Genomic DNA, 27,097 nt, shown 5'->3' on the forward strand with positions numbered 1-27,097 from the left:
AACAACACAAGTACACAAAGAAGTTGAAGTGTAGTTGGCAGAAGATAAAATAGAATTGGTGCCAAAGAAAGCAATAAACAATGGATATTACTCATTACTTATAAGACAGTATTCAGCAAATAATAAAAACCCTATACCAGCTAGGATTCTCAATACACATGGGGACGTCTTCCCCAGACCAGAACCAGAGAAAATGTTCTTGGGGATCAGAATAAATCGAACTCAGGGGAAAGATTTCCCCAGCAAGAAAAGAACAGTAGCACTGTTGAAGGAGACACAACTGTACCGGAAGGGGCAAGCTCTGGCAGTGAGGCTAGTGGGGGAAGCTTCTGGGAATGATGGCTTCCTGCATGCATTTGATACCAAACATAAGACTCCACATGAGACCATTTCAGGAATGGCTACAAGTTCAATGGTCACAGGCAACAGGGAGTTGGGAAGAGTGGTTGTCACGCAAAGGATACAAAAGGAGATAGTGTGGTGGAATATAACACAAGGATTAATATTTACGCAACCAACTCCAACTGTAACCAAAACAGCAGACACCTCACAGATGGGATGGGGAGCGCACATGAACAATCTCAAAGTAAGAGGAGTATGGAAAGATAGGGATGCAGTACAACACATCAGCATGCTGTAATTAAAAAAAGTATTCCTAGCCGTAAGAGCCTGACAGAAAGAGCTATGGGGATAGACAATACTGACACAAACAGACAGCACAACCACTATGTTTTACATAAACCAATAGGGTGGAACACAGTCTCTACCACTGTCAAGACTAGCACAATAGATGTGGAATTGGGCTCTTCAAAGGAAAATGGAGATCTTAGAGGTCCACTTTCCTGGGAAGGACAATGTCGAAGCAGGCAGACTGAGCAGACAAGCGTCATGGTCTCACGAATAGGAACTGAACCAATCAGTATTCACAAAAGCCTTTCAGAAATGGGGAACACCAGAGATGCATCTGTTTGCAACACCTCAGAATGCGAAATGCCAACGCTTTGCATCTAGACAGTATTGCCAAGAGTCCATGCAGAATGTACTTTTGATAGATTGGTTGGAGATATTTGCGTACGCTTTTCCCCCGATAAATAAATGCAAAATAAGCAGCATCACTCTGATACTAATTGCACCACAGTGGGCGAGACAAACCTGGTTCTCAGAACTAATAGAACTATCTCAGGGAATAATTCACAAATTACCAAACAGACAAGGTCTGTTATCCATACAAGAAGGAAGGGTGCTTCATCCAGAACCAGATTCTTCAAGCCTGGCAGCATGGCTCCTGAAGCCTTAGAATTTGAGCACCTAAAGTTACCAGAAAAAACAATGTCAGTCTTAAGAGAAGCAAGAAGACAGACTACTAGAAAGTGTAATATAGCTAAAGGGAAAAGATACTCTCTATGGTGTCTAAAAGAAGGATCATTGAAAAAGATCACAAAAGAAAAAACAGTACTGAGGTACTTAACTTATCTTTTTGACTGCAAATTGACAAGCATCCGCGAAGATTCATTTAGCAGCAATAGTGGCGTACAGTAGGGGGTCACTTTGAAAGACGTTTGTTCACGTCACCAGCCATTATTGATTCTGAGAAGGAGCAAAAAGAATCGCACCTCCAAAGAAGGTACCAGCCCTCTCATGGAATTTCAATGTTGTGCTCACACAATTGATGAAGACTCCATTTGAACTGCTACACAAGGCTACATTGCAAATACTCATACTAAAGACTGCCTTTTTAGTAGCCGTAACATCACTCTGCAGAGTTAGTGAACTACAGGCACTCACCTTGCAGGAACCTTACTTTCAAATCCATAAAGACAGAATTACCATGAGAACCGACCCGCAATTCATGCCAGAGGTAATGTCATGTTCCACATGAACCAAAGTATACAGAAACCAAGTTTCTTTCAATAACCAAGAACTTATGCAGAAAGGACATTACATACTCTGGACATTAGACTGCAGTAATGTATTACATCGAAAGTACAAAGGCTGACAGGAAAACAAAACAGCTATTTGTATGATATGCTAATAGTTTTCTACAATGACCAGTTACCAAGAACACAATTGCAAGATGGATAGCACAAACTGTTCAGTTGTGCCACAAGAATGTAGGAGAGATATTACAAAAGACCCCAAAAGTTCATTCAGCAAGAAAAAAGGGAGCAAACATTGACATTTTAGCCAATACACCAGTACAAGACATTTGTATGTCAGCAACATGGTCATCAGTGCACACATTCACAAACCACTATCGTGTAGTTTTTCAGATGAACAAGGAAGCTCAAGTTGTCTTACAACATCTGTTTTCAAATTAACGCTCATCTGCAAACCAACCACTACTGCAGTAACAAACTGCTACAAAATCGATGCTCAGCATGTGAATCCAGGAAAGATTCACTGGTCGGTGTAGTTCTGCAACTTGAAGAATTTTCTGGATTCACAAGCGATCCCACCCTCCTCCTCCAAAGAAGATGATGGGAGAAAAAAAAAAAAGAATCTGAAGATGGGGCGCAAAGGTGGGAGCTTCTGAAGGAAGCTAGACTACATCACTCGGGGACAACAACAAAAAGAGCAAAATGACAAAATGGTTTTAGAAGAATTCCGGACCTAACCACTAAAGTACGGAATAATTGAGCATGTGAATCCAGAAAATTCTTTAAGCTACAAAACTTCACCGACAGTTAAACTATACATTACTAATGTTGGGTGACTACCATATTAATTATTTATACTCTTCCCTATAACAAATAGGTGTAGTGATGACCACAATGCAAAATGATATTCGTTGTTTTTCAGGCTGAGGGATTGAATCTTGTCAAGCACCATAGTCTTTAGGCCTGCACTTCAAGCCATGGTAGTCAGAGGAGCTCACCTGAGAGATGATATTGGGAGCATTTCTCTTTTGTCTCAGTTAACTTTATATCCAGAGAAGGTGTATAATGGTTCAGGTATATGAAACACACAAAAGGTGATGGGAGGAATGCTTGCAATTTGTCATTAGGAATCGCTAGAGTAGCATCCCAACCCATTGTTATTTTGGTCACAATTCCACTTCAGTTTGGACCAAGTCATATCAGTCTTGACCATGCTCCTCATGGGAACTGTTCAGCCCAAACGGCTGGCCATGTCCTCTCTGAATCTAAACATAGGCAATCTAGGACCGGTTTCGCCCTAGTTATGGGCTCATCATCTGGATACAGCTTGATTCCAGTGACACAGTGGGCATGAGACCCACGTCTGGGCATACCCATGCCTCTTTGGGTGCTGATTCTCCTGATCAACTGCATGCCTCTACCAATATGTCCGTCATTGTGTCTGCCTTTTCTGCGGGCTGTTCCGGTTGTTACTGGCTGTTCTAAAGGCGGGCAACTGATAAATGAGTGGCAATCACAGTTACTTAACATTGGCAGAATTTGATTAATTTTCCTGACGTTTGGCACACAGTTAGCAAACTAAGTTTTGTACAAGAATATCAGATTTCATGCAATTGAGAATCAGGTGGGCAAAGCTACATAGGAAGGTCAAAAAGTCAAGTTTTTGCTGGTATTTTGCTGTTTGAAGCATCAGCATGAAATTTGGCGAACGGCACTTTGAGCTTGCACTTGGTGCGTTGAGTTCTATGCAAATCCTTCAAGCTTAAATGACTGGGTGTCAAAAATGTGTTGATTTCCTATTTATTTTGTGCCATTTGAGTATGGTTCGTGGTCAAACTCGTAGAACAACTGGAATTTGCCAACCCACACAGCACAAGGGGAGAGGATGTAGCCTTATGGCTAGAGCGGTCGATCTGAATGCTGGGATTAGGCAAATCACTTAATCTCCCCATGCCTAACCCCAAAAAAAACAAGCATTGGCATAGCCAATAGGTCTTGCCTTTGGGACCTTATAAGTGTTTATTTATCCAGCACAATATCCTTGGTGCAACAACATCAAGTGTTGCATGGCTAAACACTTATAAGGTCCCAAAGGTGAGACCTATTGGCTATGCCAATGCTTGTTTTGTTTACTAAAGATTCATTGGTGTTTAAAAATCTAATGACTTTAAGAGTCAGCAGATATTGCACATTTACTGCATAGAGTATCTGGATCTCTTGTATTAACAGGTAAAATAGACTTCTTACTAGTAGCTAAAGGGCTCTTTGAGGCACGTGATATGCAACAGCACTTGGCTGGCAGCGGACCGGCTCACTCTCTCCAGCTGCAGAATTTGAGGAAGGGTGACGCCTTCAAAGGCAGGCTAAGCTTCAGAAGGCAAGCCAGAACCGACTACTTCTTAAGCAGTAAAAATATGTTTGTGAAAGTCGGCTGGAGACGTCCATGAACGCATGTATCTAAATCCTCCATTCTTGCAAAACAATTTATCACACTACCAAGCTGCACCAGTATTAGAAACAAACAAGTGTAGGTGAAGCCAATAGGTCATGCCTTTGGGCCTATTTCTTTTCTCAGGCTGTGCAGAATAGACAAAAGGCATAATGTTTCCTGCACATGTTCCACAACAGTGCCAAAAACAAGAGGTAAATGAGAAAAGACACAACGTTGGGCCATGTTGCCGCATCATTCAGTGATTCATGCAGATTCATATTGAATGACATATTGCTAATTTTTTGGGGTGCACTTTAAGAAGTAAATATAAAATAAAAAGTTTCTCAAAAGTGCATTTATTTATTTTTAATTTAAGAGGGGAGTTTTGCAGTCCTCCAGAAGTAAAAATAAAAAAAATATATATTTTAAGCACTGCGAGAGGTGAGGGAATAATGAACTGGGAGCTTCAAGCCACCTTTAGGCCTTGGGGTGTAGAGAGTATTCAAAATAATCAGAGAAGCAGAGGCGGGAAAGAAGAGAGCAATACGGAGCGGGTGGGGTTGGTGCTGTCATCTAATAGGAAGGAAGCACACGAGGGAGAGAGGAAGTGAGGGGAGCAAATTTGAGTGCAGTTTACTTTGTGGATGGAGGAGCCGCCTACGGGGTAACTGGGGGGAGAATCTGTAAACTTCACAGTCATCGCGTACTGGAAGAAACAAGTCCGGGAGTGGTGAGTGCGCGCACATAGTCCTCTTTTATGGAAGCACATACTCGTGCTTGTGCAGTGCCTCTGCTTGCTCCCGCAAGGTGGATGCCGCCACAAGCACAAGTATGTGCTACCAAAAAGAGCAGAGCGACAGCTAAAGGTCCTCCTATGCAACGCATGCATGCTGCATAGGCGAGACCTAAACACATTGAATGTGTCCATCTGTAACAAAACTGGAGCTCTTGTAAAGTTCTCTATGTGATATCTTCGGGTCTAATTTGCGGTATATAAAACTCTAAAAACAAATAAAACTCTCAAAACCCACCATAACGCCGGTCACCTGCAGTGCTCAAAACACCAATTTGCAAATAGTACAGAAAAAAACGAGAGCTATGAAAAGAACAAAAAAGTTAGACTTTGGGAGTAATTACTTGGTTTATACCTATTGGTAATTATTTATGAATAAGTAAAAGAAAAAAAGTGAAAAAGAAATTTGAAACGGAGCCATGACTCAAAACACTTTAACCAAGACTTTATGTAAAAAAAAAAAATCGGAGGCATATACGCTATGACAAGCAGTGATGTCATCTGTTATATAAGTGGTGATTTTATAAGCGATATCATCACTGGTGTCACTTGTAATGTCATTAATAAGGTCATGAATGATGCCATACATAGTGCAAGGGGGTTATGCGAGGTGACCACAACAAGTGAATTCCTGTGTTCTTTTCAGCCGGAACAATAAGTCGGTTTTTAACTGTGTGTTTTTGTACTCTTTTTTTTCCCCACTCTTATGTCCCTTTGCCCTGTCATCTTGCTTACCAAGGTTCACTCAGAGAGCTGGATTAAACACTGGTATACTTCTGTATAAAGTCATTCAAAAAGTGCCACTTAATTAACTTTTATTGGATTTTCTTGCCGGAGCGCAATGCATCTTTAAAGAATGTAACACTTTCTGTTTGCTTGTATTGTCAGAGTAATGTAAATGGACCACTTACCGTAGTCAAGAGGGTGTTTACAAAAGCAACTTCGTTCTACCTTTTCTCCACTTACATATATTTTTTCCCTTTGCATGGGCTCCCAGTGGGAACCACTCTTAAACTGCTAATATTTCTTTTGGTCGGCACATGATCGATGCCAAAAGTACAGCGCTGGTGCCTCCGTAGTATCGATATAGACGCAAGCTGTTTCTTTACTGCCTCATCTCTTGCATTGTGTTAGTGGGCTACTTGTGTATGTGAGCGCAAATTGTTTTCAATTTAGTTGCGTTGTGAATAGCAGGTGTTGCTAGTTTTTTTTAATGGAACTTAGTTTATCAGGTATCAGAAAGCTAAGGGCAGAGCCAACCAAGCCAGTATAGCTGGCAGCCACTTCTGTTTAAAGTGGTGCTCAATGGCACACCTTTAAACGGGTGAAAGGATGCATCAGCACACTTCATCTTCTCATGTACGTCATGGCCTGAAAATCTAGAAAAAGGAGGCAGCAAGTTGAGTCGGTGGGCAAGGGGCTTTCTCGTCTGGAAGGTCAGTCTTGTACTGAGTATGCAATATCCCTTCAAGCGCTTTGTCAGGGCTGTGTCCACGTGGACCATTAACCATGACCAGGTCATGGTTGAACGCTGGCATGTAGGATTGGTAATGCAGGTGTGTTGGTGCTCATTTACACCGTCACTAGCAATATCCTGGGCAGATGGACCACACAGCGAAAACCTGGAGAACTGCTCAGGACGTACAACTTTTTATTGATGACAAAACAGCAGCATTATAAACATCATGGCATTTGCTCATTCCATTACTTTTGACAATACAGTACATCCTTTGATTGTTTGATTGTTCTTTAAATGAAAGTGTTCTTTGTAGTCCACCTTACAACCAACAGAGGAGTGTCTCATTCCTCATGCATGGGGGAAGGGGGAAGAGAGGGCGGTGTGCAAATGTTACCTCTATACACATTCCACTTGCCCCACATCTGTGTCCATTTCTTCGGGCATCCCCGGGCTGTATTCACAGTTTTTTAGGAGGTCTCGCCTAGCTACACAGCGCATGCGTTGCTCGCCTTGGCGAGATCTATTGTTGTGGATTTTGCGTCTGAAGGGGGACAGGAGATGTGCACTTGCCCGGACAGCCAATGTGCACACTCATGGCGGGTCTTCTCTGGCGATCTCAGCTTGCGCCCAGACAGCAGATGTGCACGCTCACGGCATCTTGTGTGCTCCCACCGCGCTTTCACTTTTGCCCGCTTAAACAATGCCCCGCTGCACTCGTGACACAGAGTGCTGCCTGTGTAACCAAGGACACGAGGACTACAATGTCGCAGAGGCACAACGAGGCTCTGGTTGCCAGCTCTTCTCCAAGCCATCCCTGCAGGGCAAGAGCTGCTCCCATGAAGCTTAATGCTGCTCACAGTGTGCGAGCAGCTCACACAATTATTTTTTTTGTACTGTGTAGCAATACAGACCGACTGGACACTTCAAGCCTCCCATTAGAAGCCAGTGAACGGCAGGGTCTTCTGACCCTCCACAGCTGTGGTTCAGGAAATAGGAAAGATCTCGACATTATTTGCATGAAGAGGGCTCTGTGACAACCTCAGCCTTCTGCAAAAAATCCTGGTCACTTCGCTCCACCCTCAGCCCGGCCGCCATTTTCTCCCTCCTCCCCCCGACTCTGCTTTAACCAACAGCACAATTGTGTAGTGCCCGCTATCTTATGTGAGTTTGGTGCGCATACAAAATACATGTTGCAATGGAAAAAATGGACATCTTGCATCACTGCAGACTCTTATTAACTAATTAAAATTGTTATTGTTGTCGCGCTCCATGAGAGTGCTTGTTTTTCTTACGTGTTCACTGGCTTACATGTCTGTTTGACCCAGCCTTTGAGTGTTTTCTGTGCAAACCCAGAGTGTAGTGCTGGGAACCCTATTATTCAACTTCCCTCCTAGCAGCAGGAGACGGGAGTCATTTGACACTCCCTCTCCCCCAAAAGCCTTAGGCTCTCGTGAGTGTAGCCTTTCTTTTGAAAATCCTGATCAGGACAGTTTGAGCAGGCCCCTCTTGCATACGAATGTGTGGCCAGCTTTTCGTCAGTACCTCACACCCCTCCCTTGCTTAAAAGTGTCCAGGTTTCGATTGCTACAGCAGGCAATGGTCATTTTTTCCATCAGTTTAAACCTTGCAGTGTAACTTCGTTTCAGAAGTAGTAAGATTTCAGAATGCGCGGAAGCTTGTATGGCACAGTACGGCATAGTTAAAACAAGCATTTGCAATGCAATAGGTATCGCATTTACGTGAGTTTGAGCTATTGACATTGCAAATAACAATGCCTTTTATTTTTGTGTTAGTTAAAAAAAATAACTAAAATGCATTATTTACATTGCCAATAGCTTAAACTCGTGGAACTGCGAGACCTATTGCATTGCAAATGCTTGTTCTCTTATAATGCACCAATCCATGTCCTTTTTCCATGCATTTACTGCTGGTGCCTCTTTTGCCCACTACATTCTCGCAATGTTTTGTTTGGCCACTATAAGACCCAGAGTCGCCCACGTTTTTTCTTTACCATTTAAGTCTGTAGGTTCCCAAATATTCAGTAAACATATTTTGACTTCTAGTTCCAGACTTATTACCAATGCCTTTGTGATACTTTGGAGAGGCCCGATCCAGTATTCTTTGAAGTGGCTACCCTCCCATATTATATGTATGAACGTGGCCTCTGCACCACACTGCTGCCCACAATTCGGGTCTTCTCTATAACCCATCTTGACCAAGGCCAGACCAGAAAGGTATATTCTGTGTAATATCTTGAGCTTAAACCTGGAAGTAATCGCCACCTCCTTGGGGGAGGTCAGCGCGTCCTGCCATTCATCATTCTCTAGTTCTAGTATCTCAGTTTCCCACTTCCTACGAAGTTGTATGAGGGGGTCAGGTGTATGGTTTATTAATTACTGGTAGGTCAGGGAGATTGCTTTTTTTAGGCATATATTCATCAGCAATTCTGTCTTCCAGCGGAGAAGACTCCGGAGGTGTTTCTCCCTTTGGGATATGTGCTTGTAGAGCATGTCATACCTGTAAATATCTGAACCGTTCTGTGTTTTATCATTGAAATTCTTGCTGTAGTTGCGAAAAGGGGGTTATTGCTCCTCTTTTCGACAGAACCCCCTCCCGAGATATTCCTATTAGGTCCCACTTATCAAAGCCCTTTGTCTTTCTCAGTGTACCCAGTTGATCCGAATCCAACAGTGGGGTGGCCTTTGTGATCTTTTTTGTCCATCCCATGCGCCGTATGCCAGACCTGAACAGAGTGCCATGTGGGCCCTGTCAATTTTTGTTTTGCAGGTTTGGAGTACAGTGCCCTATTATAACTCCCTCCCAGAAGAAGCCATTTGTCCATTCTGTACCCTGGGTGGTCCTTGGGCCGATGAGTGCAATTTCTTTTTTTTTTTTCCTTTTCCATTTCTTAAGCGCCTGGTTACACCTAAGACGGTGTGTCCCCGCGCTGAAAAACTACTGCTCCCAGATGAAGCTAAAACCAAGTTGCACTAAAATCCTAGAAAGTATCAGGATACTATTTACTTGGGAAAGAGATGAGTTTTTAGATTTTGTCTGAATCTTGTTTCGGAGGGCTCCATCCGAAGATTCAAGGGGAGGCTATTCCAGTGTTTGCTAGCCAAGAAACGGAAGGAGCTACCTCCCATTCTGGACTTGTGAACGCGGGGGAGTTTGAATAACATCACTCCAGCGGATCTAAGATTTCGAGTAGGGCGATGGGTGATAAGGAGTCTTTGCAGGTAGTTTGGGCCTTTTCCCTGGGCAATACGATGAGCCATGCATAGTGCCTTAAATTTGATACGCTCCACAATGGGGAGCCAATGAAGTTTGCGCAATGCCGTTGTACCGGATGCCCTACGTGGAAGGTTCAGTACCAAGCGGGCAGCGGCATTTTGGACACACTGAAGTTGTTGAATGCCTTTTTTGCTCAGGCCAAGGAAAAGGGCGTTGCCATAGTCCAGATGCGGCGTGACTAGGGCGTGGATAAGTTTCTTCCTGGCACCAAAGGGGAGCAGGTCGAGAACTTTGCGGAGGGTTTTTAATATTCCAAAGCATTTTCCAGTGATTTTACTAATTTGTTGCTTGAAGGAAAGCTCCGCATCAATCATGATTCCCAAGTTTCTTACAACCTCTGCTGAGCGGGGGATTGGCCCTAATTCCGTCGGCCACCAGTCCTGCGACCAGGTAGAGAGAGACTTACCGACCACTAGCAACTCGGTTTTTTCGCCATTTAGGCGAAGGCAGTTGTTGTTCATCCACCCAGCCACTGCCCGCATACAATTGGAAAAATTAATGGCTTCCTCAGGCTGGTTATTAGCAAGTTGAATTATTAATTGGGTATCGTCAGCGTATGTGACGATAAACACACCATAGGATATGTGCCAAAGGCTCCATATAAATATTAAACAGCGTGGGGCTCAGACTTGAGCCTTGTGGAACCCCATGCCTCAACTTGCGGGGGGATGACTTATAGGGAGGGCAATGTACCTGAAAACTCCTATTTTCCAAGAAGGATCTTATCCATTCCAGGGCTGGGCCCTCTATTCCCATGTCTGAGAGGCGTGACAGCAGCGTTGAGTGCAGCACGGTGTCAAATGCTGCACTGAGGTCTAATAACACCAACGCTGCTGTCTGCCCTCCATCAACAAGTTGTCTCAGGCGTTCTGTGGAAAAGAGGACCGCAGATTCAGTTGAATATCCTGCTCTAAAACCTGACTGGGTTGAGTGTAGGCAAGAGTTCTCTTCGATGAATTGCATAAGTTGCTTATTCACAACCTTCTCCACAACTTTCCCACAAAAGGGGAGGAGGGATATCGGACGGAGGTTTTGCAGTTGGGAGATATGAATGTTCGCTTTCTTTTTCAGGGGTATAACCTGTGCGGTTTTCCAAGCCTCCAGCACGTGGCACTCCTGGAAAGAGAGAGCGATAAGCTGTTCAATCTGCTCGATCATGCCATCAAGGACTCCCGTGCATCGATTAGGGGAGATTACATCCAGAGGGGATCCAGAATGTATTCCTCTCATAATCGGAAGCAGGTCAGACCTCTTAGGGACTGAGAAGCTTGTCAACTGGGGCTTGGTGTCGGGAACCTTTCTCACTATTGAGTGATGGTCATGTGGGCTGTCTGTGAAAGTAGCGTGTATTAAGTCTACTTTTTTCACAAAAAAATCTGCAATCTCATCACATAGCTCATTAGAGTATGTGTCTCGAGCCTCAAGTCTGGTGGGAACCGTGAGCTCTTTGTATATTGAAAAAAGTTCCTTAGTAGGATTTTTTGCATTTTCAATACGTTCTTTAAAATGCACACCTTTAGCTGCTCTAATAAGTTTGTGATAGGTTTTTAATTCATTTTTATATTTTAATTTGTCCTCTGGATCATAGTTTTTTCTCCATCCTCGTTCAATGTTTTTACATTTGGCCTTAGGTTTGATAGCTGCTAACTGTGCTGCCCAGTAATATTTCTTGATGTCTGGGAGTCCTATATCCCCGCCATACCAACCTCGCACCAGTTTTTGGAGAGCTATACGGGCGGTTTACTCATCCACAGTAGCTCCCTCTGTTCCTGCTCCCTGGCCTTGAAATATGTGGTTGGGACTGGGGAGGGTGAGGTATCTAAGACATATAAGAAGCACGGGAGAGACATCATGTTAAATAGTGCAGCTCTACCCAACAGTGACAAAGGGAGAGATTTCCAATGCACAACATAATTTTTAAGTTGTTGCAATGGTGGTAGGAGGTTATTGGTATAATACAGCCTCGGATCCCTTGTGATATAGATGCCGAGATACTTAAAGCCATTTGTGGCTTCCTTAACTATGCATCCTTTGGGCAAGGGCGGAACTTTCCATTTAACATGTAGATCACCGATTTACTCCAGTTATTCGAATACCCTGAGTATTTGCCAAAATTCCTGAATATATTGAGGACCCTATTTATTGACATCTTGGGTGCCGCCAGATAAAAAAATATATCGTCAGCATAGAGGTAGATGCAGTCCTCCCAATGTTCTGACCATCTTAGGCCTCTTATTATGGGGTCCCTTCGAATCCAGGATGCAAGTGGCTCCAACTTAATGCAAAAAGCAACAGGGACAGAGGACAATCCTGCCTCGTCCCTCTTCGGAGAGGGCCACTATATAGGAGTCCTATCCAACCCGTGAAGTTGTAATACATTGTCGCGATCTCTGAAATTAAGGAAACTCACCAGCAGCGGTCTCGGGGATCCCCTGGTTTCAGTTTTCCCTTTCCACCTTAAATAAAGTGTACAGCCCTTTCGGCTTCAGATGCTTTATTTTTAGGTCTTCAACAAAGAAGTACGTTGCAGGTCCTTCCGACCTTCTGGGTACCCCGATGATGCGAACATTATTCGAATGAGTCCTCCCTTTATAGTCATCCAGTTTGCTTTCCGCCATTTGCTCGCGGCCTGGAGTTCCTTAATTTCTTGTTGCATTTGCTTGGTATCGTGAGTGTGATCACTGGTGATGGGTCCCATGTTTTTAACTTTCTCGCTCATGCTATGTACATCCGCTCTAGTGAGAGTCACGTCAACCGTTATAAAGTCCATCCTATGTTCCAGTGACGTGCATACCCCCACAATGGCGTTCATAATGTATTTAAGACTAGGATCGTCTTTTTCTGGTTCCAGTCCCGTTGCAGTGCTTCTGTTACCTGCTGTATTCGTGTCCGCCGGTTTGTGGGTTGCGTATTAATCCATCTTGGTTTGGAGCGAGACCTTTAGTCCCCTGGACATCGCGGCTGGAGGTCTTGTTATACACTCTGGTCCACCTGGATTCAGCTCACCTCCTTCTCCGGGGAATCGTTCCCCTTAAGGCCTGTCGAGGTTCTCCACAGGGGCCCGACAGTTATAAGGCTTGGAATCTCTTTGAAGCTACGTAGTTACTTCAATTGTTCTTGTATTTAGTTCTCAGGGCTCGGACAGCCCGAACTCCCAGCTGATTTTGTCCTGCGATGTCCCTTCGAGGTTTGATCTAGTCCCTCACCGAGCCAACAATCCAGGCCGCCGATCCCTTGCTCAGGTTGTCTACCAAAATGGCTGCTCTTCTTCTGTTACCTCCTTAATTAGCTACCAGACTTTTCTTCCCCCAGCCCCGCGCCAAGGCTCTGCCCCCGTCTTGGGGTGGTTCGGGCTGTGTGTTCGCCGCGTCCCCTGGGGGCCTTTCACGGTTGAATATGTCTGCTCTGTTTCAATATGTTGAATCCACAAGGTTTCGTTCTGGAATGATCCCCGGCTAGCCTAATCAAATTGGCTGCCGGTCGTCACCTCCCAGTTCCGTGTGTCACAATTCTTTGTCTTCTTCAGCCCTGCTTACCTCCGTTCACCCCCGCATCTATCCCTGGTTGTTACACTGTTCCCACAGTTGCGGTGCGTCGCTGTTTTACCTCAAGCAACGGTTTTGCTGCACCTACGGGGGACTCAGATTCCAGACAGTTCGGCCTGGGGAGTTGCCTCTCTCCCCGGCGGTTGTGCCTTGCCGTTATTTAACTTTTGTTGCAGCTTTACCGTCCCTGTAGCTCAGGAGACTTCCCGGTCGCACACCCCAGATCGTTGATTGGCCACCGTCTCGTTATCCACTACGTTGGGTTCCGTGGTCGCAGGTTGATTGAAGCTTTGTGTGGCCAGGCTCACAAATCGAGGCCAAGTTCTCTCAGTCCTGCAAAGCTGCACCTCGCGTCTCCGCCGTCCTGGCCGCCTCTTTCGATCTTGGATGCGCGGATTTCGAGCCTTCCGTGTCTCTCAGATCTTAATGACAGATCTGAAGTGGTTCACGGATGATAGTACCAGATTATTTGATGGCAGGGACTAGAGGACTACAGAGCTCCTCTAATATACCATCTTGACCGGCACCAAGCTACGCCCCCCCTCAGGATGAGTAATTAAAGTTTTCTTCTATTGTCTTACTCTTGACAAACCCTTGCCTTGCCCATTATTAAAGAGAGATCAGGGCAACCCTAACCTGAAGCCACAAAGTTGCTCAAATTCACTGAAAGACAGCGGATAAAGGTATTGAAAGGCCAAGTTGCTAATGCAATTAAGCAACAGCAAGACAAATACACAGACGGAAAAACAGCATTCAGAAACCACTCACATAAGAAAACAAGGGGTAAATGAAACAACTGAACAAAAAATGTCACAACAGTGTACAGTAGATAAGCAAAGTTTATGACAACAGAAACCTCAAAACACTGTTAAGCACAAAACTAAAAAAATTCTCTCCATTCAGACCGTTGTCCATATCTGTCCTGCCTCTGCTACCCTCGAAGTAGCACAAAACCATTTTCCTGTGCAATTCCTTGCGGACCAGGATGTAGGTATTTGGCATATCAGTATCAAAAATAACCCCTCGAGTCTTGACCTTTGTAGGAGAGGAGATTAGAACATTGCCCAAGTGAAGGTGGGTGTCAAAGGTCTGTAGTTTTAGGAGTATGGATCTTGAAAAGCAACTATAAGAAATTGTCCTCCTCAAGATTCACCTTATTACTTACTATTCATCCATGTTTGTACCACAAGAAACGCCTGTTTGATACAGAGGAGGTCCTAGTCCAGGCAGCTATAAAAGCTGAACATAATCTGAGTGTTGTTGGCACAATTGTGAAAGTGTTCCCCTATGTCTGAATAATGTCTGAATGTCAGGTTCCATGAAAATATTAAAGCCAGACTGTCAGTCTCCCAAGTTGTTAAGAGATTTAGCAAAGGACTACAGTTGAAGAGTGGGTTCCTTTTCAGTGATCTTTAAGAAGAAACAAATGTTGGAAATGCAGTAGAGGTTCTCAGTGGAGTCTAAAACTCCGCTACAGACAGCTTTTAGGTGTCTGTTGTCCAAAGACATTTTGTAGACATTAATAATATTAAGTGGGCTTTGGGTCAACCTATTTGTTTGCTTTCTTCTCAAACTAATTTGCTTGAGTCTTATTACGTAAGGTTCTGTCCTCTCTTTGGGTTCATCCCTCCCCTGAAACAAATCATCTTTTCCACCCTTTTCTGGTTGGATGACTTGTTTACTTACACGGCTGACTTTGGGAACTACTTTTGACAAACTTTCTTTATTGAACTATTATAAGGCACAGTATCATACAGGCATAGTGCAGTTGGAAGAAGTCCTCAAACATTTAATGTGGAGGCTAGTGGTATACACAGTTGCTATACATTCGTGACTTCATTAATCCAATAATCATGTTGAAATGCAGCAGTGTCAATGGATTGGTATTCTAAGAAGCTACTGCAGTGCCCAACTGTTTCCTCGCTCCCGATACCCCCCAAAAAGAATATAAGAAAAGATAAACATCACCAGCAATAATAATCCATGAGTGAGTGAAGTAGGATCGCAAAGCATGCCTTGTATTAGGAGCAGATTGGCGAAGGTCTCAAACACCATCTTGTTTTTGCCCTTCCCCTGGAACATATCCTCCTTACTATTATTTTGCTTCCTAACTTGTATTCTTCCCCATTGACAGAGTGTTTTCTTTTCTTTTGATTGGTCACTCCATTTGAATGCATATGTTTTTTTTACATCTCTGCCTCATATCCTCTTCTCCTTGCTAAATTTCGTCCAGTGTTGCCATCTTCCTCGTGTGCTTTTGTCCTGCTACCAAACCCCACTGCTCCCATACCCTCCGGCTGTTGCTCTGTTTGTACTTCTCCCCAGCTTCAATTTCATTTAAAAGTCCCCCATCCCTGTTTCTTCCCTCCCCCATCAGCTACCCTGTTAACACCCCACCATTCTTTTTTAAATTACTATTGTCCCTCCATAAATGTGCTTTCTTAAACTTAAAAGTTCCCTTTTTTGGTGTTGACTTATTGTGAGAAGTTGGCCTGATGTGCAGTGTTCACTATTCTAGTGATCACTATATATCAGTCCAAACAACCCTTATTGATGATTGGTTGTAAGTCAACCTTATAGACCAGCTATCCTAGTAGCATGGATACGAGCAGTCTAAGGCTAAGACTCTAGAGGGCGTGTTAAGCCAGCTGTTTTACCATCACATTACCCCTTGAACACCCAGTGAAAGGACACCACACAAGTGTTATGAAAATAAACAATGTATTTATTAGAATCACAACAACCCTGTACTCTTTATGAGGACAGGGTGCTAAGCACACAACAAAACTCTTATGAAAATACTTAAGTTAGCACGTTATACACAAATGCCCGAGGGGCACGAAAAACCATATACTCTAAAACTGGAATGCGAAATTACTAGCAGGTAAGTACAGTACTAATAGGCTTTGGAATCGCTAGGACTTGACTATAGAATCGTTAGATTACTTCTAGGAGACCTAGGGGACTCGGGTGCAGAGTGTGCACTCTCACGCGGGATGCGGGACAAAGTCTATGGAAGCTAGTAAAGGCAAAGTTAGTGTTCACGGGCGAACCCGACCTGGTAGGAAGAAAACGACAGTGGATCCTGACCCTTGGATAGTGAGGCTATGCTGGGACACCGAAGTGCCGAAGTTACCTAGCCCAGGGGCTGCAGCTGCATAGGTCTGAAAAGACGTCGGGAATCTCGTTGCCGGACCAGGAGCCTGGAAGAAGGAAGTTGCTGGCAGGCGACCAGTGAAGGAAAGTTCGATGGATCCAAGCCTGGATCAAGGAAGAAGGAAACCTGAAAGCAGAGGGGACCAAGTTCTTGAATCACTAGCCAGTGATTAAGTGGGCACCAGGATGGCACCGGGCGAAGTCACCTCAGTCAGGTGAGTGGGCGCTGCTGGGCTCTGCAGTCTCTCGGACCAGGAGGCGTTGTCGGCGACCAGGATGGAGTTGCGAGCTGTCCCACGAAGGTTCTTGCTGTCGACGTCGCTGGACCCAGGATTGGGCAACAAGTCTTGGCAAATGCAAGGCCCACGCGGTGGACCTAAAATGGCGTCTTAGCCGGACCAGGAGGGTCCAGGGTACTTCTCCGATGGAGGGAAGCAAGGGCCAGTCTGGAGCAACCAGACTAGCAGCAGTGATGTCGTCGGGCGTCGTTCAGAAGGCCACAAGCCAGCAGGCTAGTAGCCAAACAACGCGGTGAGCAGCAAAAAGCAGAAGGGCCCCACGCAGATCGTGGAGATGCTGGGGGGCTGCTCTTCGGCGCTGGAGCTGCTCAGGGTGGGGGCTTCTCGGACCCCAAAGCACTCACCAGGAAATTACTCGGTGGGCTTGCTGTGCAGAAGTCGTGCAGTCTTGGCGATGGCCGGTCCCTCGAGGTCTCGTCGCACCCACGAATCTCAGCGTGACTGATGATGTAGGTAGAGGTCAGAGGTGCCAGGGAAGCCGGTTCTCGTCGAGCTGGGCAGTCTTGATCCGGAGGAGAGACTTGCAGCAGACCGCAGTGTTCTTAAGATGGTGCCTGCGGATGCAGGGTGACTACTCCTTAGTCACAAGGGAGAAATCTTAGGAAGAAGTCTTGAGTTCCTTTCGTGGAAACTAGTTTCAGGATTCAAAGATGATCTGATTTGGAAGGGGGCCAGTTCCTACCTTTATCCTGTAAAAAGGGGCTGGCACGCGACTAAGTCCTGCCCTAGGGGTGGGACTAGGAGGGGGGTGGTTACACCCACTTCCTTGGCGGGCTTTTCCCCAGCACAGGGTCTGGAGTGACCCTGGAACTGGTTCCAGCCAGCCTATGCACAGTGAGCACCGGGGTGCCACGTGCAGTCACCGTCCTCTGAAGCCCTGCCTACCTACAATACACAAAATCCTGTCTGGGACGGTGCTGGCACCGCCCCTGGCAGGAAACCCTTTGTCCTTATCTCCTGCTCTGGGAGGACTCCCAGCAGCAGGAGGGCAGACTTGTGTCTCGGTGGCAGCATCCATTTTGTGGATGCTAAGGCTCTGTCTGACTTTAACCGGGGTTAGGGGTTACATACATGTCGTGTCCCTCTAGAAGGGTGGAATGCTAACCCCGTCGCTAGAATTGGCGAGGGGTTAGTATTCCAATTCGTATGACACCTTACTCGACATGTTTTGATAAAGCGATACCAGAGTTGGCATATAACCGCGAGGATTATAATGCACTTAAGAGTATATGGTATGCGATATCATGGAAACGGCTAAGGGATGGATCCCGAAAGCCGCAGACAAGCTCAGCTCATGCCAGAGCACCATCTCACACGATTCCAAGCACTCTGCCTTCAGGATTGTTAAGGCCTGCCATAGGAGTGACTGATAGGAGATCTGTGTGTCCATTTTAGGGTTAGATATAGGTATACTATATCTAAAGCAAAGGGTGAGTACACCACCTTGCCCCAGCTGTCGTGCAGCCAGTTGTGTCAGTTTAGATAGTCAGCCCAGGGGTGGCATAATACATGCTTCAGCCCCTGGGAGACTTCTGGGTACACCTCAGCCCTGGGTACAGGGACTTGGAGAGGGCCCAGTGCCAATTCAGTACCTGAGTACAATTTGGATAGAGAGAACAGCTAGGCTGTGGGTCTGATTAGCAGGCCCACAGCCAGGGAAAGTCGTAAACCAGTGCAGCAAAAAGCAAAAATCTGGGTGATCATAGGATTGCAGACCCTACTCTCCTACACTTATCTAAATGGCATACACCATCTTACACCGGTCAGTAATAAATATAAGGACACGATGCCTGCGTCATAGCCTATGAGTGATGATTCATGGAAGTGCCTTCAGAATGTGGCAGCCATTTCATTGTGCCTTTTTTTCTTCTTGATACTAAATAGCATGGGAAAAATCATTATACTTTTACCGATTTTCTTTACCATCGCCAATAAGTATTGGCAAAACCACAAGGTCCCAAAGGCAAGACCTGTTGGCTTTGCCTAAGCTTTGTTTTCCCACCAGCACTCCCAGGGAGTGCATTTGTTTACTTTCTCCTACCCGTGTACTGTTTCTCCCCACTCACTTTCCCCCATGCTCCCATGTTGTTGGTCTGCTGGCTTGTCCTGTTCCGTTCCTCCCATGCCCCCTCACCCCCAACATGGCCTATTTCTCTTGACATTATATTGTATTTCTGTTGCAAGGTTAATGTGTTTGTGCTGGTATTCTGTCAGGCCAGATGGAGAGAAGCTGTCCTCTTTGAACTGCACAGCTGGAACCGATCTGCTAGTGTGGAGTGGATGGACGGATGTGCTGCTCTGTGGTCTAGCATGGGTGGATGAATCACTCGGGGCTAGCCTGGAGCGAACGGATGGGTGGATAAACTGTTCCATGGGCTAGCAAATGTGGATTAACTGCTTTGGGGTGGCATGGAGCGGATGGCTAGATAAGCTGCTCGATGGGTTATCCTGGGTGGTTGAACTGTTCCGGGTTTGCATGGGTGGATGAACTCCTCAGAGCTAGTCTGGAGTGAGCGGATGGGTGGATCAACTGCACCATGGAGTAGCATGGGTGGATGAACCATCCTGGGCTTACCAGTCTAGCACAACCACCTCGTAAAAAACATTTTTGAAAGAAAACAACTGGATTTCTGAGGCAAACCAAGGATGAGCGCTTCAAAGAAAGAATAGACCCAGTTCTGCTTAACAAGTAATTCTACTCCGCTTCTTGTCTGATCATGGATGGCACACCCTCCCCAAATAACTCAGAGATGCATTCTCTCTTAAGACGTTCACTGTAAAAGAAACTGCAGAAGGGGTTAAGTCATGCTTTGAAGCTGTACAAGTCGAGTATTATCATATAACATGCCGTTTGAAATCTTTTGTTGATGACGTATTAGTTCTCCATTTACAGCTAAAAATGGCACGCAGAACGTAGCTGCCCTGCACTCTGTTCTTCCTAAACAACGTGTTTACCAGTTAGTTGTCCTGCAGATATTGCTCACAGCCGCTTTTTGGACGTATACTGTGCATTTGTTTCCTGATCTCCAGGGAAAGTATCAGCATAGAGAAGGATTTTCTGCTCCCCTCTCCGTGTTTGATGGCTGTTCGGCTATACTCAAAGAGGGAATTGTAACTACCATTACCATCAGCCCTCGAGTAGGCTTACTGGGTGACTTAATGTCCCTGACATCATGTTATATAGGGTTTCATCTTTCTAGTAAAGATACATAAGACTACAAGTCCCCGATATTGGAAATCTGGGAGGTCTTGCCTTGTATACTTATTGGATTGTCACTGCCGATGCGAATGTATGGTTTTTTTTTGTTTTTTTTTAGTAATCTCCAGCAATGTTCAATCTCCATTATTGTAACTCCATGCACATTATTGATCGTATCTTTTGTGTTGATGATTTCTTTTCCCATCTGTACGTTTTGTTTTTTATTGCTACAGAAAAATAAAAATAAAGTTATAAAAACAAGCATTTGCAATGCAATAGGTCTCGCAGTTGTTAGAGTTTGAGCCATTGGCATTGTAAATGGCACTGCCTTTTATTTATATGTTGGTTTTTAAAACTTAAATAAAAGGCATTGTCAATTACAATGCCATTAGGTTAAACTCTCGCAAATGCGAGACCTATTTCACTGCAAATGCTTGTTTATCTTAAAAGAGCAGCACAGTACTCCTAATTACAGCAAAGGCACCACAGAACTTACTTGATTTATTAGAACGAATATGTGTATGTGCCTGAGGAGCAGTGAACCCCCCACTTAAGCAGCTAAAGTGTCGAGGACTGGCCCTTTGCCCCCGTTGCAGGAGATTTGGGTACCACTAAAGCATTAGCTAGTTGTTTATGGGCGTTTTCTGTCTGCAGCTTTGCAGACAAGTAACTCATAAATAACACTGTTAGGGGATGCCATGACAGAGAGGCGTGGGAGGTGGGCTGGCATGTACAGGGAAGGAAACATACATTACATTTTATTTAAATTACAAGAGAACAAAGGGAAAACACAGAGGGGGGTTACAAATACAAAAAAGTAAGTCAGGGAGATAAAAAAGTAAGGGTGAGGCAAAAGAAAGATCGGTAAGAGCAAAAATGAAAGAACTGGAAGGTGAAAAGAAGAAAAGAATGAGGAAGAAAATGTAAAAGGTAGCATAGAAGGGTAAATGGAATGATGGATATATATATATATATCAAACCAAAAGTTTGCCTGCTGTAGGGGAGCCACACGAAGATTGAAGATACGCCTTTATTAAAGATGCAGGATGAAGTAAGCTCAAACTGCTTGCTGCTCCGCCGACAATTCTGTCCACCCGACGCGTTTCATGCCATATGCATTTCCTCAGGGGTTGTGGACGCTCATATTGTGCAACGGCAACACAGTTCTATAAGTACCAGGTGAGTACAGGTTCCCGCCTTGGAAGGCGTGTCACTTGCGTGGCCTTCTGGAACTTGAAGTACTTAATGATGATCCCAAGTGGGTCGTGGGCCATTGCGCAATTATTCAAAGTTGATTCTTCCACAGTGGGATGCGAGATGCCTCGTAGGCAGCTTACTCCCTTTATTTTACTCCGGCATCGGCCTCCTCGCCCTACATGTTGCCTCGTTTTCACCGCTGCAACAGGACTGCACAACGTGCAGCGGGCTCACACCTGCGGCTAGGCGGGGCCGCTCAACTATCAAACCAAAAGTTTGTCTGCTGTAGGGGAGCCACACGAAGATTGAAGATACGCCTTTATAAAAGATGCAGGATGAAGATAGCACAAACGGCTCGCTGCTCCGCCGACAATTCTGTCCACCCGACGCGTTTCATGCCATAAGCATTTCCTCAGGGGTTGTGGACGCTCATATTGTGCAACGGCAACACAGATCTATAAGTACCAGGTGAGTACAGGTTCCCGCCTTGGTAGGCGTGTCACTTGCGTGCGGCTGGCTCACATGAACTGTACCTAATCCGCAGTTTGGGTACACTTTTGAAAGCCTTACTATAATCTCGCCAAACAAGCATTGCTAAAGCAATGCCTGGGACTCGACCTAACATTTTTTTTTATTTTTCTAATTAAACCTTATGGGTGTTGTATTTACAGTTATGGTCACGCACCTGGCGCGTGCCAACATGTGTTTAACTGTCCTCCTGCGTGAGAGCACCCACTGTCCTTCCTGCCACCACATTGATCTCCATCGTTCCACATTCCATTCTCCCCACACCCTGGCTCCTAACGGTTCCAACGAGTTTTCATACCAGAGAGAGAGCCCTGAACCACACCTTTGTGTAGGGGGCTGTTGTGGAATAAAGCTTCTTCAACCCTTACCTTCGCCTCGTTATTACAAGTGTCGACGAACGGACTCCACCAACAGGCCCCCAACGCAGTATCATTGTGCTTCTGCGGGACCTGTCAACCTCATGACTAAACAGTCTTTGCCGGCATCCTGAACTTCTGACCTGCATGAACACTGACGGTGACTTCGGAGTTATCCTTCCTTCTCATCCTGCACTGCCTCAGCTGCGACGTAGGAACACCATGTTTGGATGCTGAATCTCCATACAGATGTTGCACGGTGAGATTGGCACAACTTGAGAGCGCGCTGCCCCCACCGTATATCACTCACACCGCCTATGCCTGTGCAGCACATCTTGAACTCCCTCCTAAGAAGTTCCCGCCTCTCTCATTCCCCTCACAAAGCACGTCATTGCGCACCAGCGTTTCCTTCTCACCACTTCAATCCTCCTTAGCGGATTCCTGCTCATGCGCACACCGTACGCCCTAATTAACTGTGTGAATCACCTTAACTCAGCAGCATTTTCTACGCCACCGCTTCGATCCTCCTCAGAGGATTCCTGCTTATGCGCATTCTGTACTCCTAATCAGCTGTATTTATAGTTGAAACTCTTGTCATGCGCAAAACTGAGGGAACTCTCTTCAAGGAAGAAATAAAGTGTCTCCGCGCCAGTTTGATCAGTTCTTCGCACCTATTGAAGTGATAAACATGCAGTGCATTTTTGTCCTGCCAAGGAGATTTCACACTTGACGTCAGCAACCTTCCCTGCAAAGTGCCTTTCCTTCGCTGAGGCACAGCCTCAACCTTTTCTTCGTGCCTTCTCAGCATTACCTTCTTGCATGGTGTAAAGTAAATTATACCCAAGCCTCAGCTATCAATAAGTGCGTTCCAATTTCAAGTGATACGCACACGTATGCTGTTTCCACCGCTTCCATTATGTTGTTATTTTCCAGCACTTTTCACGGTGTTGTGCACACCCTCCTACATTGGTGCACATACATTTACACCTTGTTCTGATGGCAATTTCACAGTGATGTGCACACTGCAAGCGCATTCAGCATAATTTTAACACCTCGCTACCACATTTGTGTTTTTCATATTTACTCCATACAATATGTGTGCTCTAAGTTCATTGAACATCTCCCAACTACAACCATTTCTTCCACTTAAAGGTGAACCATGCATGCCATGGAAGGAGTGGAAGGAATATTTCTGCAATTACATAGAAACATGTGAAGATGGGGATTTCACTCCTATAAAGAAAAAGAAAGTTCTTTTGTATTGCCTTGGCGGGTTAAAAACTCACAACCAAATTGAGAAGAAAGTAAGGTAGGGTGACATACCTTGGATGATTTAGATGCTCATTTTTCACCGATTGTATGTGTTGCGGTAGACCGCTACAAATTTTCACGGAGAAAACAGGGCAAAAATGAGAGCATCGATGAGTATGTTTCTGCTTTAAGTACTTTAGCTTTAACATGCAGATTTGGTCAACTTCAAGAAGAGTTCATACGTGACCAAATCATAATGCATGCCAGTAACTCCAACATCCAAGACAAACTGTGGTTAAATGGTGAGACACCATTGAAAGAAGTGGTAGCATTGGTTAAAAAAGAAGAACTTACAGGCAGGTGTGCCAAGGCAGTTCTAGATGAGCCTAACACCGTGAGGGCTATCAACACTTCCAATGCAAGCAAAATCAGATCCAAGGAAGGCACTCGCCAGAATTCAAGTGAGAGGGACTAGAAAAATGATTCTCAAGAAAGAAATAGGCAATGCACCTTTTCTTAAAGGTTTTCAACCCAGAGCTACATCACCACTGATGCCAGCAACAAAGGGCTCGGTGCTGTGCTTACACAGGTAGACTCCGACAACAATGAGTGGGTGGTAGCTTTCGCGTCAAGATCCCAGACTCCTGCCGAGGAAAGATACTCAGTGATTGAATGCGAGATGCTTGCTTGTTCGTGGGCTCTAAACTACTTCAGGGTGTATGTCTGGGGTTACAACATACATCTATGCACTGACCACAAACCACTCAACAAAATCCATTCAGCATTAGGCCTGCAGAAGGCTTCTCCCAGGCTCAGCAAAATGTCAGTCAAATTGCTGGTCTACTATTATACAGTCGAGTACTGGCCTGGAGTCAGGAACAAAGTGGCTGATTTCTTAAGCAGACTACCCCTACGCCATGAGGAAGTCTTGAATGATCAGGAAGAAGCCGAGAAAGTAGCATTAATGTTCAATGCAGACCTGGATGGGATCACAGTGACTGAGTGGAAAGAACACAGGCTCAAAGATTCAACCCGGCACAAGGTATGCAAGTACACCAACAGCTCCTGGCCGGAGAAAAAACGCCTTGATGATGAAGTAAACATTTTTTGGGAAATAAGGAACGAACTGACTCTGTAAAATGGTGTACTGTACAGGATAGGTAAGGCAATTCCACCCAACACACTAAGAAGCAGAATCATCGGTCTATGCCACATTGGTCATTTAGGTGTTTCCAAAACAAAGCAAAGAGTCAGGAACAGCTATTGGTGGCCAGGAATCGACAAGCAAGTTGAAATTATGATTAGAGACTGCTTGAATTGCAATGACTCATTCAAAAGCCTTAAAACCTCCAGAGTTCCTCTTACTCCCCTCAACCCTCCAGGAATGTTATGGGAGAGGTTAGGTTTAGATATAACAGGACCCATTGAAGGCCCCGATGGAGTGATCAAGTACGTACTGGTGGTAATTGATGGATCATTTCTCCAAATGGCCTGTAATAAAAATTGTTCACAGTGCAGACAGTTCTACTGTCATTTCATTTTTAGACAGTCTGTTCTTGAATGAAGGGTTACCCAAATACTTACTGGCCGATAAGGGCCCCCAATTTCTGTCAGATGCATTCAAATCATTCTTGGTGAGAAACTGTATCACTCACCTCACCACCTCTCTTTACCATCCTGAAGGTAATGACCTTGTTGAACGTTTCAATCGAGTCATTAAAGGTAACATACAATTGTCCAGGAATGCCAACCTCAACTGGGAAGAGGAAATAATCAAACTTATTTGGGCTTATAGGATCTCGCCATGTGCCAGTGCCAATGAATCACCTTTTGTCCTCATGAGAAGCAGACAACCCCTGAGCAGAGACTTAGGTTGGATGCCCGCATCCAAACAGATTGAGTGGTCACCAGAAACCATCAGAGAAAACATTGAGAAGGCACAAATGTGCTATAAAGACTGGTACGACACCAGACATAGTGTCAAAAGAACATTCTTTCAGAATTGGTGATCTGGTTAAAGTTCATCTTGAAAGTAAAGTCAAGAAAGGAGAAAGCAGATTCACCGCCCCCTCTTTGCATCAGCAAACTGTACACCAATGCTGCCCGACTCAGCGATGGCAAAGTATGGCATATGAACAGGTTGGCCAAATGCCATTCAATAGGGAAAGAGTCTGGTCATCACCAGCACTTTAGTGATAATAAAGATATGTCTAGTTAATGCCAGTCCAGTAGTGCCAATAATGATTTGTGGGTTGATTATGATGAACCTGAAAGTGGTCACAGTTCTATTCCCTTTAATATCAAAATGTATTCTAGAAATGTAGATGTCCAAGATAGTGGTTCCCCACCCACGGCTGAATCCACTAATTGTTGCTCACCGGACCAGAATGATGAAGTTAGTCGTCACACTCCCATGCTCTATCAGAGCGATGAAGGAGATTCACATTCTGATACTGAAGCGGTGTCCGACAATCGCGGTCTCAAGGAAAGGTTTAGTAGAACCATTAGCGATCGCATTCTGATACTGAGGTTGTGTCCGACAATCTTGATCTCGGGAAGGTTTGGTAGAACTATCAACAAACCCAGACGATTGGATGATTTTGTGTGTGAATAACCACTTTCTTGTTAAACACTCAAGAGAGGAAGATGTGTTTATTTACAGTTATGGTCACACGCCAAGCCTGGCGCGTGACAACATGTGTTTAACTGTTCTCCTGCGCGAGAGCACCCACTGTCCTTCCTGCCGCTCCATTGGTCCCCAAAGTTCCACATTCCATTCTCCCCACACCCTGGCTCCTAAAGGTTCCAATGAGTTTTAATACCAGAGAGAGATCCCTGAACCACACCTTCGTGTAGGGGGCTATTGTGGAATAAAGCTTCTTGAAACCTTGCCTTCGCCTCCGCCTCGTTATTACAATGGGTCTAACATGGTGTCCCTGGTTATCTGTGGTGACCTGGTGGTGAAGAGTCTTGACGTGTTGCTTCTAGTACTTCAGTAAGCGAGCCGGAGGCACCAAAAGAGAGCGACTGCAGGTAAAGATCTTTCATTGCCTGAAAAGAAGGTACCTCTCGATTGCTCAGTCTTGTAATGATACTCCACTCTGGTATTAAGGTTAATAGTTTTTATTCAGGAGCAAGCAGGTACATCCGTTCAGTAGGAAGGCTTCTCTCTAACTGTCCAGCTTAACTCTAGAACACACAGAGGAATCACAGCATCAGTCACCATAGTAATGGTTACCATGATACTGTGAGGCCACAAGTCCTTTTGCCCTGTCCCATATGGCTACTAGTGAGTTCACTCTCCCTGTCCTGTTCTAGATCCTCCGGCTCTAGAGCGAGATTTCCCGCTGTGAGCACCCAGCCCTATAAACCTTTCACACTACTGCTTTCTTCAGCCTACCTTAGAGCAGGGTGAAGGGAACCACTGTCTTTGCCCTGGTTTATTTTTTTCGTGACATTGTGATCTCTCTTTTGTTCTTGCCCTTTCCTGACCCTTGTACTGCCCTTACCCACGGTTGATGAAACTGGCAGAACTGCTCCTCCATGCTCTCCCAAATGTTGGCAGAAGGCCCACCTCTCTCGCTTCTGACCCAATCTAGTCCTTCTCACCTTCCACAGAGTACAAATAATTGAATGTCTGCTCTCGCCCAATGCCATGTGCTGCCTCCTCTCCTGTGAAGGTTTGGCACTTCTCTCCTTTTCCTAGTGGTCC

General features: G+C 45.1%; 1 protein-coding gene across 2 annotated transcripts in view; it reads left to right on the forward strand.

Annotated features, from left to right (window-relative positions):
• The window catches only part of MKLN1 (muskelin 1), a 785,750-nt gene that overhangs the window by 168,694 nt on the left and 589,959 nt on the right, over positions 1 to 27,097 (forward strand). The gene's annotated exons all lie outside the window — the stretch shown is intronic.

This window comes from Lissotriton helveticus, chromosome 1_1, assembly GCF_964261635.1.
Source record: "Lissotriton helveticus chromosome 1_1, aLisHel1.1, whole genome shotgun sequence".
Classification (NCBI taxonomy): Eukaryota; Metazoa; Chordata; class Amphibia; order Caudata; family Salamandridae; genus Lissotriton; species Lissotriton helveticus.